Source organism: Macaca thibetana, chromosome 1 (genome assembly GCF_024542745.1).
Source record: "Macaca thibetana thibetana isolate TM-01 chromosome 1, ASM2454274v1, whole genome shotgun sequence".
Lineage (NCBI taxonomy): Eukaryota > Metazoa > Chordata > Mammalia > Primates > Cercopithecidae > Macaca > Macaca thibetana.
The window spans coordinates 39,984,908-40,002,272 of NC_065578.1; the positions used below are offsets into that span (position 1 = coordinate 39,984,908).

Here is a 17,365-nt window from a genome sequence, read left to right on the forward strand (position 1 = left end):
AAGAAAAGGCAGCTATTATTGTGTTATCTCATTTAGTCCTCATAGCAACCCTATGAAAAAAGTATTACTATCTCCATTTTATAGATGAGAAAATGGAGGCACAGAGAGGTTAAGTAATTTACACAGGGTCTCATAGTGAAGAAGTCGTTTTTACTAAGATTTGAATTTAGTCTGACCTTGGAATTTGCACTTTTAAGTACCACTTCCCGTGTGTGTGTGTGTGTGTGTGTGTGAGAGAGAGAGAGAGATTACGAGAAAGTATGTATAGCTATATGCAGATACGTGAAACAAAAAGATGAAAAGTGCCTAGCATGATATGGTTACATAGTCAGTGATCAGTAACCAGCAGCTGTTGTTGCTGTAATTGTTATTCTCGTCATGACCATTGTTCAGAATTTAATTGGCAATTATGAAATAGGAGTGGCCGGTGAAGGTAGAGAGTGTTCTAAAATATTAGAAAAGGCAACAATCCCATTCTCAAGGGACTTGTCAAAAGGAAGAGGCAAAAGAAGTAACTTTCTTGCAGCATTCTATGTAATTAGGAAACATGGGGAAAATGTATATACTAAATAATAAGGGGGTGATTACATAAATTTTGGTTGATTGGTGGCTCACACCTGTAATCCCAGCGCTTTGGGAGGCCAAGGTGGGTGGATCACATGAGGTCAGGAGTTCAAGACCAGACTGGCCAACATGGCGAAACCCCGTCTCTACTAAAAATGCAAAACTTAGCCAGGTGTGGTGGTGGATGACTGTTATTCCAGCTACTCAGGAGGCCAAGGCAGGAGGATTGCTTGAACCCGGGAGGCGGAGGTTGCAGTGAGCCGAGATCGCACCACTGCACTCCAGCCTGGGCAATAGAGTGAGATGAGAGAGAGAGAGAGAGAGAGAAAGAGAGAAAGGAAAGAAGGAAGGAAGGAAGGAAGGAAGGAAGGAAGGAAGGAAGGAAGGAAGGAAGGAAGGAAGGAAGGAAGGAAAAGAAAGAAAGAAAGAAAGAAAGAAAAAAAAAGAAAGAAAGAAAGAGAAAGGAAGGAAGGAAGGAAAGAAAGAAAGAAAGAAAAGAAAATGACACATTCATTTAGAATGATGATAATATGACTTGACACGGAAAATGTTTATTATGTAATTACTATTACTGGAAAAATGCTGGATGTAAAATTCTATTTCTGCTCTAATTATACCTCTGTTAAAATATTAAATGTATATAGAGAGGAGTAGAGAGAATATGCAAAGTGTCGATGTGTTAAATGCTGGCGTTGAGGGTTTCTCTCTTTGTCATTGATTTAATAACTCAACCATAATTTATTAAGCACTTACTAAGTGTCGGTCAGCATGTTAGGCACGTATGGCTATTCGTGTGGATTGTATTAGGCTGCAGGAAGACTTAAAGAGAAAAGAGGTTTTAGTGCCTCTCAGAACATTCAGCGGGGAAGCAGTTCAAAGTCGATGTGGCAGCTTCAGGGTGTCAGGGACCACAGCTCCCTCTCTGGGGTGGCTGTGGCATTTCTAGGGAGTTACCTTTTTCCACATGGTCCTATGGGGCACACCACCATGTCTATGTTCCAGTCAGCAGGGTGAGGACGGGAAGCGGAGGGCATGCCCCTTCCAGGAAAGGTCTCACCGAAATTGCTTACACCACCTCCCTCCTTATGCCTTGGCCAGAACCTTGTCGCTTGGACACCCCTAGCTGCAAGCTAGACTAAGACATGTCAGGACTTTGGGATGCCATTAGCCTGGCTAAAAATAGGTCCCTATTTATTTTTGTTTGTTTGAGACGGAGTCTCACTCTGTCACCAGGCTGGAGTGCAGTAGCACGATCTTGGCTCACTGCAACCTCTGCCTCCTGGGTTCAAGCGATCCTCCTGCCTCAGCCCTCCTAGTAACTGGGACTACAGGTGTGCACCACCACGCCCGGCTAATTTTTGTATTTTTAGTAGAGACAGGATTTCGCCATGTTGGCGAGGCTGGTCTCAAACTCCTGAGCTCAGGTGATCCACCCGCCTCGGCCTCCCAAAGTGCTGGGATTACAGACGTGATCCACCATGCCCGGCCAAAAATAGGTCCCTATTAATATAGAAGAAGGAAGAATAGCAACAGGGAAACCGCTGCAGCATAACAGATTAAGTAAGTCAAGGCCACAATCCTGTAAGAACCCAGTGCCCAGTGAAAGTGACATACACTGTCAAGAAATTGGCTGGGCGCAGTGGCTCACCCCTGTAATCTCAGAGCTTTGGGAGGTTGAGGCAGGAAGATCACTTGAGCCTAGGAGTTCAAGCCTGGGCAACATGAAAAACAATTTTTTATTTAGCTGGGGATGGTGGTGTGTGCTATAATCCCAGCTACTCCAGAGGCTGAGGCATGAGAATCGCCGGAGCCGGGGAGATAGAGGGTGCAGTGAACTATGATTGCACCACTGCACTCCAGCCTGGGCGAATCATTATAAGACAATCTGTGAAGTGCTGTGATTGAGCTATAGGGTTACCAGGGACAGAATGACTAACACTGGCTGGGGGGCCATTAACAGCTTCATTTCTCATGAAGATTTTGCCTGGAAATGTCCCATCCCACTCCATTTGTACCGTGTGGTGCTATGCTCCCACCAAGACATAACTGATCTCAGTAGCGGGGGAGGGGCACTCCTGAACAAGCCGGAATCATCCAAGGCCTTCTGGGAGCTTGAATAGAGTGGAGCGAAGCAGCATCTGGAGTCACGGTAGCCTGGTACCCTGAGGGCGGCAGGCTTCTACTGCAGTGATCCCTGAAGACATGCTAGACCTGTTCTTCAGAGGATCATTGATTCAACTCCTCTTCCTTCAGTCTGTGCGGTGCCTCAGTGGCTCCCAAGATGTCCATCCCCACCAATCCCTCCCAGGTTTTTTTGTTTGTTTTTTGTTTTTTGTTTGTTTGTTTTGTTGTTGTTGTTGTTTTGCCTTAAGGTGGTTACTTGAGACCAAAATAAGCTGAATTAACTCAGAGGTCGGGTAAGTTAACAAGCAGTTTCACTGAGATGAAATTCTAAGTGGATTTTCCCCCAGGTGCTATGTGCAATAAGAAGCCATGAGGTTTTAAGGAAGGCAGAGGGGAAGGTTTTCCAGGCAGGGAATCAGCAGCGTATAAATCTGGAAGCCTGTTATTTCTGTGAGTGGTTTATTGATTATGCAACAAAAGGACCACGGGGAAGAGAAAACTGGTAACAAAGGCCCTAGTGGGCCCTGAAGCCACCATCCAACGACTGTGTCTCGGTGAAGAGCTGGAGTTCCGTCCTCCGAGACAGCTGTGGTTTCTGCTTTGCTCTGTGATCCTAGGCCGTCCAGGAGATCCCTCTGGACCTGATTCTTCAATTCCTAAGAGAATATCAAGGGTATTTAAGTGGATTAAAAACCACAGCAATATATATGAAAACTTGAAAACCCCACTCTGTGCAGACCTGGTTTAACCCTGGTGATGTCATCATCAATCATTCCTATCCTTGACCTTCCCCTGCACTCACTCAATGAGCAGCTCCCGAGAGCTGGGTCTCCACTGTGCACCCCGGGTCCACACACTTCTCCCCACCAGCTTGGCCCACCACTTCATTGAGCCTCTGGATGACTGCTTCGTCTCCTAACTGGTCTTCCTGTTGTTATTTTTGTCCCCTTCCAATCTGTTCCTACAATACAGCCAATTTGATCTTTTAAAACATCAGATCAAGCTGGGTGTGGTGGAAGCAGGATTGCTTGAGCCCAGGAGTTCAAGACTAGCCTAGGCAACTTCGGGAGACCCCATCTCTACAAAATATTTAAAAATTAGCCAGGTATGGTGGCATGTGCCTATAGTCCCAGCTACTCAGGAGGCTGAGGTGGGAGGACTGCTTGAGCCTGGGTGGTTGAGGCTTCAGTGAGCCATGATTGCATCACTGTGCTCCAGCCTGAGCAACAGAGTAAGATGTTGTCTCAAAAGAAAAAAAAAAATCAGATCAAGTGGAAGAAGCCAGTCTGAAAAGGCTACATACTATGTGATTCCAAATATGACATTTTGGAAATGCAAAAACTATGGAGACAGTATAACAATCAGTGGTTGTGGCCAGGTGTGGTGGCTCACACCTGTAATCCCAGCAGTTTTGGAGGGCGAGGCAGGCAGACCACCTGAGGCCAGGAGTTCAAGACCAGCCTGGCCAATGTGGCAAAACCTCATCTCTACCAAAAATACAAAAATTAGCCAGGCGTGGTGGCACGCGTCTGTAATCCTAGCTACTTGGGAGGCTGAGGCATGACAATCGCTTGGACCTGGGAGGTAGAGGTTGCAGTGAGCCAAGATCACACCACTGCACTTCAGCCTGGGCAACAGAGTAAGGCTTGGTCTCAAAAGAAAAAAAAAGTGGTTGCCAAGGCATTGGGAGGAGGGAGGAATCAGTGGAGCAACAGGGGGTTTTTAGGACAGTGCAGCTAATCTGTATGCTACTATAATAGGAGATACAGGTCATACATTATTCAAAACCCATGTTCAATACAGAGCAGATTCTAATGTAAACTGTGGACTTTAGTTAATAATAATGTATTGGGTCATCAACTGTAACAAATGTGCCACTCTAATGGAGGATGCTGATACTAAGGGAAATTGTGGTATGTGTGCATGTGTGCACAGTAGAGGGTGAGAGGGAACTCTGTACTTTCTGCCCAATTTTTCTATAAACCTAAAACTACTCTAAAAATAAAGTCTATTAATTTTCTAAAAATCAGATTTTGTCATTTTCCTGTTTAAAACTTTCCAACGGCTTCCTATTGCACTTTGAACAACATAATAAAACTCCTTCCTGTGGCTCATGGAGTCCCCATAATGTGGCCCCTGCCTTGCTGTCTCCCTTCCCCAACTGACACTCCACAATGGGCTTCTTTCCGTTTCTCAAATATGCCCAGTTTTTTCTCACCCCAGGGCCTTTGCACTTGCGGTTCCCTCTGTCTCGATGCTCTTCCCCCTGATTTTCAGATGGCTGGTTCCCTGTTATCACTGAGGTCCTAGCTAAACATCCCTTCCTTGGAAGGGCCATCCTGACCACCCAATAAGAGCAGCCACCCAGTCACTCAATGCCATGCAACCCTGGATCTCTACTGGAAATAGTTGCCATGGGAACAGGGGGTCTTTGCTACCTTCTTCCTTGCTGTATCCCCAGCTCCTAGAACAGTCTGACCTGCAAAGGTCCTCCAGAAATACTGGTTGAGTGAATGTGAGTGAATGAATGAAAGAATCTTCTGAAACTCACTCAGGGCCAGGCCTATGCTGGATCCCACATAAGGCATGGTTTGTGACTCTGAGATCTCACAGTTTAATACACAGAAGTTTATATTGGACCTCCTGAACAAAGTAGCAGAGTGGTTAAGAGCACAGGCCATGGAGTCAGACTTTGTGGGTTCAAATCCTGGCTCTGGTTGGGCTCAGTGGCTCACTGCTATAATCCCAGCACTTTGGGAGGCTGAGTTGGCAGGATTGCTTGAGCCTACAAGTTTGAGACCAGCCTGGGCAACACAGTGAGACCCCACCTCTACAAAAACTTTAAAAATTAGCCAGGCATGGTGGTGTGTGCCTGTGGTCCCAGCTACTCAGGAGGCTGAAATGGCAGGATCACTTGAGCCCAGGAAGTTGAGGCTGCAGTGAGCCAAGATGGCACCACTGCACTCAAGCGTGGGTGACAGAGCAAGATCCTGTCTCAAAACAACAACAACAACAACAACAACAAACCACCTAGCTCTGGTCTGTAACAGCTGTGTGTGTAAAACACCCAGGAAAGTTTCTAGAGCATATGATATGCTCAAGAAGTGTGAGTCATCATTGTCATGCAGGCCATATAAAGATACATGAGGCAGCACATCTCCAATACCAGAGTTTAGGAAATTTAGGAAATCCCTTTATTTATTCATTTGTTTCTGGATCACTCATTGCAAGCCTTTGGAAATGAGTATGAGAAGGGGCAGGTTATTTTGGGGAAAATTAAATTTTTAAAATGGAAAAACTAATATTGACTGTACTAAGAGCTTGATATCCATGACGTCGTTTGATTCTCCCAACAAATCTTTGGGGTAAGTACTGTAGGGCTATTTCACAGATGAGAAAACTGAGACTTAGGGAGGTGAGGTGATTTGCCCCATGTGACCCAGCTAGGAGGTGGCAGAACCAAGAATGACCCCGGGCACAGCGAGGTCATAACATGCCCCCTTCTCTCTCACCATCCCTGCTCTGGCAGGCATGGGCTCCAGCCCCGAGCCTGGGCTTACATGGGTGGCAGTGACACGGAGTGGTCAGGAGCTGGGATGTTGGTGTAGATGGACCTGATTTCAAGTCTTACTCAGGGCAAGACTTTGGGCAACACTCCATATTGGAAAACTGGGTAGCTGGGCACGATGGCTCATGCCTGTAATTTCAGCTATTTGGGAGGCTGGAGAGCAGGATGGCTTGAGGCCAGGAATTTGAGATGAGCCTGGACAAGATAGCGAGGCCCCTCATCTCTAAAATAAACAAACATATCAGAAAAATGGAATTTATAGCAATATCTGCTTCATAAGATGGACCTCCGTGAGCACAGAACACCAGCTTTCAGAACAGCACTTGGCAAAGGGTGGGGAGTTGGTAAATACTCATTGAATGGATGTACCGTGGAGTTGTTATGAGAGATAAGATGAGGTGAGGCTGATCTGTCAGATACATGACAGGAAGTTCCCAAAATTTCTGAAAGAAGGACCAGAGCCAGGATTCCACAACATGGCAACTATGTGAACAGGAGTTCCGAAGAGGGCATTCAGAGCCGGGAGGAACAAAAGGGATCATGTTGTTGACACATGAGGTAATCAAGGCTTAGGGAAGGGGAGTGACCGGCCAGGTCACCCAGCAGGTTGGTGGCAGAGCTGGCTGGAACCATGACCGTCTGTCAGTTCTCAGGCAGTGCATTGCAGGCAAGAGGACCAAAGAAAGGGTTCTTCCAGGCCAAGGTCCCTTCTGCCAGCCCATGGGGGCTCTGATTCTGTTCTCTTGGGGAGTTGGGGTGAGGATGCCCGTGTCACCCATGGGTGAATTCTCCAGCCTCTCTGGGGAGCTCCGCATGCTCAGCTCCCTCAGGCCCCAGCTGGTTCCTGGGTTTAGGTCCTGGAGAGGGCCACAGTGCTCAGGGTCTCAGAATCCAGTTCTTCTTCCCACACCCAGAGCTCCTTCCCTAGCCAGGCCCACACTTTTGCTCCCTGGCTGACCTAGATTCAGGAACTGGCTCATTTCCCCAAGTAGATAGATGCTGAGGCACAGTGAATTAACACACACATTTCAATAAGTGGTGGGCAGGTGGCCCCGCAGCCTCTCAGAGCCTCAGTTTTCTCAATTTTTTTTCTTTTTTTTTTTGAGACGGAGTCTTAGTCTGTCACTGAGGCTGGAGTGTAGTGGCGCAATCTCAGCTCACTGCATCTTCCACCTTCTGGGTTCACTTCTCTGGCCTCAGCCTCCTGAGTAGCTGGGATTATAGGTCCCCACCACCACACCAGGCTAATTTTTGTAATTTTAGTAGAGATGGGGTTTCACCATGTTGGCCAGGCTGGTCTCGAACTCCTGAGCTCATGTGATCTGCCCACCTCAGCCTCCCAAAGTGTTGGGATTACAGGCATGAGCCATCACGCCTGGCCAGTTTTCCCAGCTTTTAAAGTAGAGACAATAGCATTTACCCTTGCAGAGTTGTGAAGATTAAATGCACATATATACATGAAGTGCTAGCACAGTAGCTGAACAGCATAAGTCAACAATACACATGTATTAGTCCATTCTTGCATTGCTATAAAGAAGTACCTGAGGCCGGGCGCGGTGGCTCAAGCCTGTAATCCCAGCACTTTGGGAGGCCGAGACGGGTGGATCACGAGGTCAGGAGATCGAGACCATCCTGGCGAACACAGTAAAACCCCGTCTCTATTAAAAAATACAAAAAACTAGCCCGGCAAGATGGCGGGCGCCTGTAGTCCCAGCTACTCGGGAGGCTGAGGCAGGAGAATGGCGTAAACCCCGGAGGCGGAGCTTGCAGTGAGCTGAGATCCAGCTCCGGCGACAGAGCGAGACTCCGTCTCAAAAAAAAAAAAGAAGTACCTGAGACTGGGTAATTTATAAAGAAAGAGGTTTAATTGACTCACAGTTCTGTAGGTTGTACAGGAAGCATGATGCTGGCATCTCCTTGGCTTCTGGGGAGGCCTCAGGAAACTTACAATTACGTCAGAAGGCGAAGGGGGCGCAAGCATGTCACATGACCGAAGCAGGAGGAAGAGGTTGGGGGGAGGTATCACACTTTAAAATGACCAGAGCTCAGGAGAACTCACTCACTATTGAGAGGACAGTACCAAGGGAATGATGCTAAACCATTCATGAGAAACCCACCTCCATGATCTAATCACCTCCCACCAGGCTCCACTTCCAAAACTGGGGATTACAATTGAATGTGAGATTTGAGTGGGGACATAGATCCAAACTATATCAACATGTTAGTCTCTTTCCTTTCTTACATCTATCCCCACACCGACTTTGGAGGCAGCTTGCTAGCTCTCAGTCGGGCATACGTCACCACCCTGCTTAAAAAATCTTTTATTCTTCCAGTGCTCTCTAAGCTAATGTGAATATTCCCTGGCTTGGCATCCTGGACCCTCCTCACCTGCCCCAAGCTGTCTGACCCGCCAGCTTTTGTGCCACCCTTTTCTAACTAATGTGCTGTCAAGTTAATAAGCCATTCTTGGAAATGTCACTCATACACCCCTGCCTTGTAGACCCAATGCACATTAACATATTAAGGGTTCTAAGAAACATTGCAGGAAAGAAATTTGTGTACTCTTGTTCAGTGCAGAATTTCCCAAGTTAGTTTGACTGTAGAATCCCATTAATATCCCACAGGACATGCTTTTGTTTCCTGAACACCCTTTGCAATTTCCTGCCTGCATGCTCTGCACAGGCCAGTCTTTCTTTCCACAAAGCCCTTCCTCCCCAGCGCCTGTTTACTCATCACAGGAGGCCCAGATTGGCCGACCCCTCCTCCAGTTGGTGGAGCTGACTCTCTCCCCTGGGCTCCCTCAGTCTGTGTCCTTTGCCCCACCCTTGCTCTCCCAACCCGGCACTGTGAGCATTCCTGCAGGGCTGCCAGCCCTCACTCTCTCGCCTCCCCAGCGTCTGGCCTCCCTTGTTCTCCTGCTCCCTCCCAAGATCCATTTGAGCCCTATCTGTCCCCAGGGGACCACCAAAAAACATTTCCTCTGAGAACCTTTTCTGTATTCCTCAGTCAGGTAAAAAATCAAAAATCAAAAATCAAATCTGTTTTCCTCATGATTTTAGTTAGAGTAAAAGGTCGCTAAGGGTAAGGTCCATATTTTTGGTTTCTCCACAGTGCTTTGCACTTAGTAAGTGCTCAGTAAATGCGTGCTTAGACATACATTCCACCATATTTACTGAACACCTATCATGTGTCCTGTGCTGGATGCTGGGGGCCTAATGGGAAACCCAACAAACCTGGAAGGCAATAAGGGAAGTAGGAAAAAGCTAGGATTCTGGGACAGACAGCTTGCTTCTAAATCCTGGTTCTGCCACTTACTAGCTATGCATCCCTGAACAAGTTACTTGACCTCTTCGTGCTTCAGTCTTCTCACTCATAAAACAGGGAAAGATAAAGTATTTGTCTTAAAGGGTTACTGTGAGGATTCAATAAGATGATACATAAAAAGTGCTTAGAACAGACCCAAATACATAGGAAGAGCTATAGATGTGTCAGCGATTGTTATTGTAATAGACAGCTTTGCCTCACAGAGTTTAGTTTAACAGGAAAGACAGACATTGAATAACCTATTATACAAGTAACTATTTATGTATGTATTTATTTATTTTTTAGAGATGAGGTCTGGCTCCGTAGCCCAGGCTGGAGTGCAGTGGTGCAATCATAGCTCACTGCAGCCTCAATCTTCTGGGCTCAAGCGATTCTCCTGCCTCAGCCTCCCAAGCAGCTGTGACTACAGGTTTAAGCCACCATGCCTGGCTAAGTTTTTAAAAATTTGTATAGTGACTATTACTGTGTTGTTCAGGCTGGTCTCGAACTCCTGGCTTCAAGTAATCCTCCTGCCGAGGCCTCCTCAGGTGCTGGGATTGCAGGCATCAGTCACTGTGCCTGGCCCTATTTATGTTTTCCTATTTATGTTTTTGATACATGTTGAGAAGCAAAAGTACAGTGCACAATGGGAGTACAAAACAGATGGCCCAGTCTTGTCCCAAGGTTCAAGAAAGGCTTCCTGGAGGATGCACCATTTAAACTAAGACTGAGGATAAGCATCAGTTGCCAGGCCAAGAGGAGATGGAAGGGCATTCCATGCAGAGGGAACAGTGTGTGCAAAGATACTAAGTCAGGAAATAATTTGGCATTTTGGAAGAACTCAGAGAAGGCCAGAGCGGCAAAAGTGCAGGGAACCAGACGGCAGAGGTAGAAGATGAATTTGCAGAGGGGGGCAGACCGTGCAGGCCCTGGCGGGGCATGTGAGGACTGAGGGTTTTATCCCAGGAGCACTGGGAAGCCGTTGAAGGTTTCAACCAGAGCAGTGACCACATCGTATCTGCATCTTAACAAACCATTTCAGAGATTGATAGAGGATACCAGTAGGAGATTGATCCAGGTGAGAGAAGACAGGGGTTTGGACTGGGGTGCTGGCTGTGGGGAAGGAGAGAAATGCAAGCATGAGAGAAATGGTGAAGAGATCAAAGAAATGATAGAAATAAGTGACTGATGGAGAATGGGCGGCGATTGGAAGAGAGAACTGCTGAGAATGCATCTGGACTCGGCCTGAGCGGCTGAGCAACTGACGATGAACCCACGCACATGCAGGGAGGTGTGATGCATTCAGTTTAGGATATGCTGAGTTGGAGGCTGCAAATGGGGTTACTCATTTAAGGGAGTGAGAATAATACAGGAAACCAAATCATGCTATATTAAGAATATAAAAGTAGGCAAAGTAACTATAGGTTGAACAGAGACTTTGGGTTGAGAGAGAAATAACTTGCATAATATATCAAAAAAGGCTGAGTCTGTCCCTTTTTAATTTTTATTTATTTATTTATTTAGAGACAGGGTCTCACTATGTTGCCCAGTCTGATCTCAAACTCCTGGGCTCCTGTGATCCTCCCACCTTGGCCTCCCAAATTGCTGGGATCACCACTCCAGGCCACACTTTTATTTTTTTTAATGGAAAAGATGTTACAAATGGAGACCCAGTTTAGTACAAAGGAGATGGGGGTGGGGAGTTTTAGTAGGGTTTGGGGCACAGTGGATTCTCAGCAGTCACTGACTCTTACCAGTCCTAGAAGTGGGTCAAGCAGCTGGACAGAAATCACAGTGTGGACACTGGTTGTCACTTAGGGAACTCATTCATTCATTGACTTTACAAATATCTATTTATCTGTCAATGTTCTAGGGCTCAAGGAGCTAATTCCTCAGCTTATAACTGGAGGAGACAGACAACAAACACGTGAGTACATAATTTGACCTCAGATCAACTGCTGTAAAGGAAAAGAAAGTCAAACCAAGGGTTGAAAAATGCTGGGAAGAGCTCCACAATTTGAGTGGTCAAGGCCTCTCTGAAGGACAGACATCTGATTTCCAATAAAACAGTTAAGAAATTACACATTTCCTTTTGTTATCCTTAAATTTATATATTAAATAGCTGACATAAAATATTTAAAGCTTAATAGAGCATAAAATAAAGGCCATAAAAATGAACAATGAAGCCAGTAGGAATCAATAGAAAATCGATGGAAGAAAATGGTAACAAAAGAATTTCAGATCATTCCAAAAGCAGTAACTCAGTAGGAGGAAAAGATACATTTGCAAAGCAGGTATGAATAGCCTTCTGGAGTCTTTGGTAATCCAATTACTAAAAAGGAATAGCTGGGTACAGTGGCTCATGCCTGTAAGCTTAGCACTTTGGGAGGCCAAGGTGAGAGGATCACTTGAGCCCAGGAGTTCGAGACCAGCCTGTGCAACGTAGCAAGGACCCTCAACTCCTTTATTTTATTTTTAAATACATTTATTTCTAGCCCATAAGATATGGCATAAAGACTCCCTCTCAAAAACAATAAAAAATAAGAATTAGCCAGGCATGGTGGCATGCACCTGCAGTCCCAGCTAGCTACTCTGGGGGCTGAGGCAGAAGGATCACTTGACCCCAGGAGTTAGAGGTTACAGTGAGCTATGATGGTGCCACTGCACTCCAGCCTGGGTGGCAAAGTGAGACCCTGTCTAAAAATAATAAAAATAGGCCAGGCGCGGTGGCTTATACCTGTAATCCCAGCACTTTGGGAGGCCGAGGCTGGTAGATCACCTGAGATCAGGAGTTGGAGACCAACCTGACTAATATGGGGAAACCCCATCTCTACTAAAAATACAAAATTAGCTGAGCGTGGTGGCGCATGCCTGTAATCCCAGCTACTCAGGAAGCTGAGGCAAGAGAATTGCTTGAACGTGGGAACGGAGGTTGTGGTGAGCCAAGATAGCACCATTGCGCTCCAGCCAGGTCAACAAGAGCAAAACTCTGTCTCAAAATAATAATAATAATAATAAATAATAATAAGGAGCAGATCATGGACACAATGGAAAAAATAGTTAATTTTTTGCTGAGTTGACGCACATTACTGAACTAAGAAAGCATAAAATTTATAATATACCACTTCAAAAGGACATTGATGACAAACAGGATAATGAGAATCAATTAAAAGATTTACAATTAGTTGTTACACAAGAAAATTGAAAACGTCCTGAAAGAAACTTGACAGAGGTTTTCACAACTTTGGCAACAATCTTAAAAATTGAAACAACATGACCCAAAGCCTGTTATGATGCTAGAAGAAACTTTATTAAATTACCAATTAAAAAGTATTTTTCAACAAACCATGCCAGAAGAAAGAGAGAATCCTCTCTCCCTCCTCTCTGTAGAAACACAAAATTACAAAAAAAAAAAAAAAAATTAAAAGTTAAAAGTTGTTATATTGGAGAAGCAACCAAAGAAAATGTAGCCAACATATAGGATATTACAGAGGTATGTCAGACAGGCAATTAATAAAAATGTATGTACTTTTCTGGATTCTGTCACTTTTGAACTATTTGTCAGCTGCTGAAATCTTATCTGCTGTGATTTATTTTCCCATTACAAAGAAACTTTCCTGTTTATACCTGCATTTGTTAGTTACTGGTACAGCACTGCCGTGTAACATACGGCCCCCAAACTCAGCGGCTCACAAGCATTTATTGGCACAGATCTGCAGATCAGCTGGAATGCAATGCTGCCGCTTTAGGCCACAGCAGTTGGGAGCTAGGCTATCTAGGCTGGGTCAGCTGGATGGCTTTGCTCCCTGTGCCCCTCATCTTCCTCCTGGGACCACTGTGCTAACCAGTGAATGCCCTCATGTTGATGACAAGGTACAAGGAAGCAAGACCCAGACTCAGAAGTAACATGCTGTTACTTCCACTCAATTCCATTGGCCAAAGCAAGTTACATAGCCAAGGCCAGAGTCAAGAAATATACTCTTTAGTGGCCCAAACTGCAAAGTCATGTGGCAAAAATGTAGACAAAACGAGGGGTGAAGTATTGGGTCCAGTAATGCAATCTCCTGTAGTACCTAATTTTGTACTTATAATTTTGCAGTCTTTTTCATAAGGAGCCCTCCTTACCACACACACACACACACACACACACACACACACACACACAAAATTATATAAACCTCAGGCTTTCACAAAACCTGGATCTGTCCCTGCTGGTTACAGTCTTTAGGGTGACTGCTTTAATAACAAACACTGCAAATAAGATCTTCATGAGTATTTTTTTCTGAGTTCGCAAGTTTATTATGAAAAACTCTGCAGTGCTCTTGTGCAATAAAACATCATTTTACAGGAAGGGGCAAAAACAGCTCTGTTCAAAACTACTCACCAGGTTCTGACAATAACGAAGAATAACATGGGGCTGAGATTTGAGAAGGGGACAAACTGAGCACAGGCAAGTCATAATTAAATTAAACGGTATCCCTGAAAAATAAACAGAACGGTTTCAAAACTCTCAAGTAGAGGGGAGGGCTTGGCATTTATTTTTTGAAATTTCATTAAGATCCAGTGATTGTTTTCTGCTACCCTATGTACAGTCATGCTGAGTAAAGCTATAGCTAGATGGAGGTTACATTGTATTCACAAAGTGAATTTACATCTTATTATGTGCGGTCTCTCAAAGAAAGCAAAAGTAACTGCAAACACCATGTTGCTCCAGCACAAAATGAACTGGTTCATTCTAAAGTGATCACGGCTTGGTGACAAAAAGCTTTGTATTTTTATATGGCACAGCTTTTGGTCCATGTGAAAACAAATTATTTGAATGTTAACTATTTTCTTACACTTTGGAGTTACTGTTGCAGTTCCCATTTCCATTAAGTCAATATACAATTCACGGCAATCCTGTTCAAATTTAAAATTCCTTTTCCTTTTCCTTTTCTTTTTTCTTTTTGAGATGGATTTTTGGTCTTGTCTCCCAGGCTGGAGTACAATGGCAGGATCTCAGCTCACTGCAACCTCCACCTCCTGGGTTCAAGCGATTATCCTGCCTCAGCCTCCCCAGTAGCTACGATTACAGACGCATGTCACCATGCCCAGCTAATTTTTATATTTTTAGTAGAGATGGGGCCCCTTGTTGCCCAGGCTGGTCTCGAACTGCTAACCTCAGGTGATTCTCCCACCTTGGCCGCCCAAAGTGCTGAGATTACAGGTGTGAGCCACCACGCTCAGCTTAAAATTTCATTACAGGAAGTAATCTGGGGTACAATGAGTAACATGTGGCTTGCCTCCGTGAGGTGCTGGGTCAAACTGCAAAAATGAATATTTTAGAGTATTATCAAGTTCCATGATTGCAGTGTGGTTACCACAATGATAGCAATAGTTTGGAGTACTGAAGATAGCTACTACATTCCAGTCATGACACCAGTTATGTCCCACCGTCACGAGTTGGTGAGCTCTAGACACCAACCTGAGGCCATTGGCACGATTAAATGTCTCAGAAGTATCTTGCAAAAAGTTGTATCCAGTTCCTCAAAGAAATACACCCCAGTCACCATGGTCATCTGGATCTGAGTATAGCAAGTCACCCACTGGACTCTCACGGGGGAATTTTCTGTAGGCAATTCAGTGTTCTGATGTGATGCAGTGTATCTCCAGATGGTGACAGGCCACCATGGAGACTGAAGAGCTGCCCATCCACCTAGGCAGTGAGAGGAAGATGGCCTGTAAAGGCCGGACACGGTGGCTCATGCCTGTAATCCCAGCGCTTTGGGAGACCAAGGCAGGTGGATCACTTATGCCCAGGAGTTCAAGACCAGCCTAAGCAACATGGTGAAAAACTCATCTCTACAAAAAAATACAAAAAATTAGCTGGGCATGGTGGTGCATGCCTGTAGTCCAAGCTACCTGGGAGGCTGAAGTAGGAGGCTCACTTGGGCCAGGGAGATTGAAGCTGCAGTGAGCCAGGTCTGTGCCATTGCACTCCAATCTGGGTGACCCAGTCTTTGAAAAAAAAATCTGTAAAATATTTATAAACATTTCAATATTTTCTTAAACACTCATCATAGGAACCATAAACTTGTGTGATCTGCCTGCTCTCATGGTCCCTTGGAAGAATGGTGAAGCATTCACGGTAAGAAACCTTAAGGGCTAGGAGCAACATAACTATTTCAATTAAATGATATACTCTGTCAATATAATCTCCTGTAAACAAGTAATTTGTGTCTGGTAATTTTCTATTTTTTTTTTTTTGAGACAGGGTCTCGCTATATTGCCCAGGCTGGTCTCCAACTCCAGGGCTCAAGCAATTCACCTGCCTTGGCCTCTGAAAGTGCTAGGATTACAGGTGTGAGCCATCACGTCCAGCCTGTATCTGATAATTTTCTTTTTTCTTTTCTTTCTTTCTTTTTTTTTTTTTTTTTTTTTTTTTTTTGAGACGGAGTCTCACTCCATCACCCAGGGTGGAGTGCAGTGGCACGCTCTAGGCTCACTGCAACCTCCGCCTCCCAGTTCAAGTGATTCACCTGCCTCAGCCTCCTGAGTAGCTGGGAAGCTAATTTTTTTTTTTTTTTTTTTTTTTTTTTTTTTTTGCCTCGCTCGTCGCCCAGGCAGTGGCGCGATCTCAGCTCACTGCAAGCTCCGCCTCCCGGGTTCACGCCATTCTCCTGCCTCAGCCTCCCGAGTAGCTGGGACTACAGGCGCCCGCCACCTCGCCCAGCTAATTTTTTGTATTTTTATAGAGACAGGATTTCACCGAGTTAGCCAGGCTGGTCTCCAACTCTGATCTCAAACGATCCACCCACCTCAGCCTCCCAAAGCGCTAGGATTACAGGCATGAGCCATTGCGCCTGGCCATCTGGTAATTTTCTAAACAGTTCCATGAGATCATGAAATTGCGCACACTTATCTCCAGAGACAGTGACTGGACACCAAACCTCTTGCGCATTGGATTCTTCTGTTGGGATTTCTTTGGCCTCCTTGCAGAGGCTCTTGACCTGGGACTTGGATAGCTACTTTCACTGGTTCAGCTGCTTGATCCACTGGTCCAGCTCCTTGGAGAACACCTCATCCATGATGCCACCTGTCCGAGCTGGCTGCTGCACACGGGCCACATGCATCTGTGGCCACTGACAGTTGCTGGGTGCTGGTGCTGGCCCACAGACTCTCCACAGTGCTCGGCCAACAACTGCTGTGTCTCTTCCCTACTCACTCTGGCTGCACAGCTTGGTTCTCTGAAATGGTGAGAATTTCGAAATACTTGACACAACAAAGTTCAATTGAGTTCAAAGTCCACTTACATCATTTCGAGCAATTTTCATTCATTCACGCCAGAAAAGCAAGTACTGTTAGAGTCTTTCATTAAAATTTCAATTTCATTTTAAAATTTTGCTCAGGAATTTTGTGTAGCTGTTTCAAACACAAAATCTAAAAAATGATGTGCACAGAAGGAAGCTCAGATCTCTAAATAAAACTTTTGAAAAGATTTTATTTGGAAGTATTTACAAATTCAACATTTAATATCTTTGCTAATTGTTTTTCAAGGGGATCCCAGGCCCATGAAATTAGATGATTATAATTCTTGGTTTATGGCATAATCTTCTTTTTTGAGACAGAGTCTTTTACTATGTCACCCAGGCTGGAGTGCAGTGGTGCGATCTCAGCTCACTGCAACCTCTGCCTCCTGGGTTCAAGTGATTCTCCTGCCTCAGCCTCCCGAGTAGCTGGGATTACAGGCGCACGCCACCATGCCTGGCTAATTTTTTTTTTTTTTTTTTTGTATTTTTAGTAGAGATGGGGTTTCACTGTGTTGGC

General features: G+C 45.2%; 1 pseudogene; it reads right to left on the minus strand.

Moving 5' to 3' along the window:
• Positions 1-14,797: 14,797 nt before the first annotated feature.
• LOC126960552 (serine/threonine-protein phosphatase 2A catalytic subunit alpha isoform-like) lies at positions 14,798-16,708 on the minus strand (annotated as a pseudogene).
• Between the last annotated feature and the right edge of the window lie 657 nt (positions 16,709-17,365).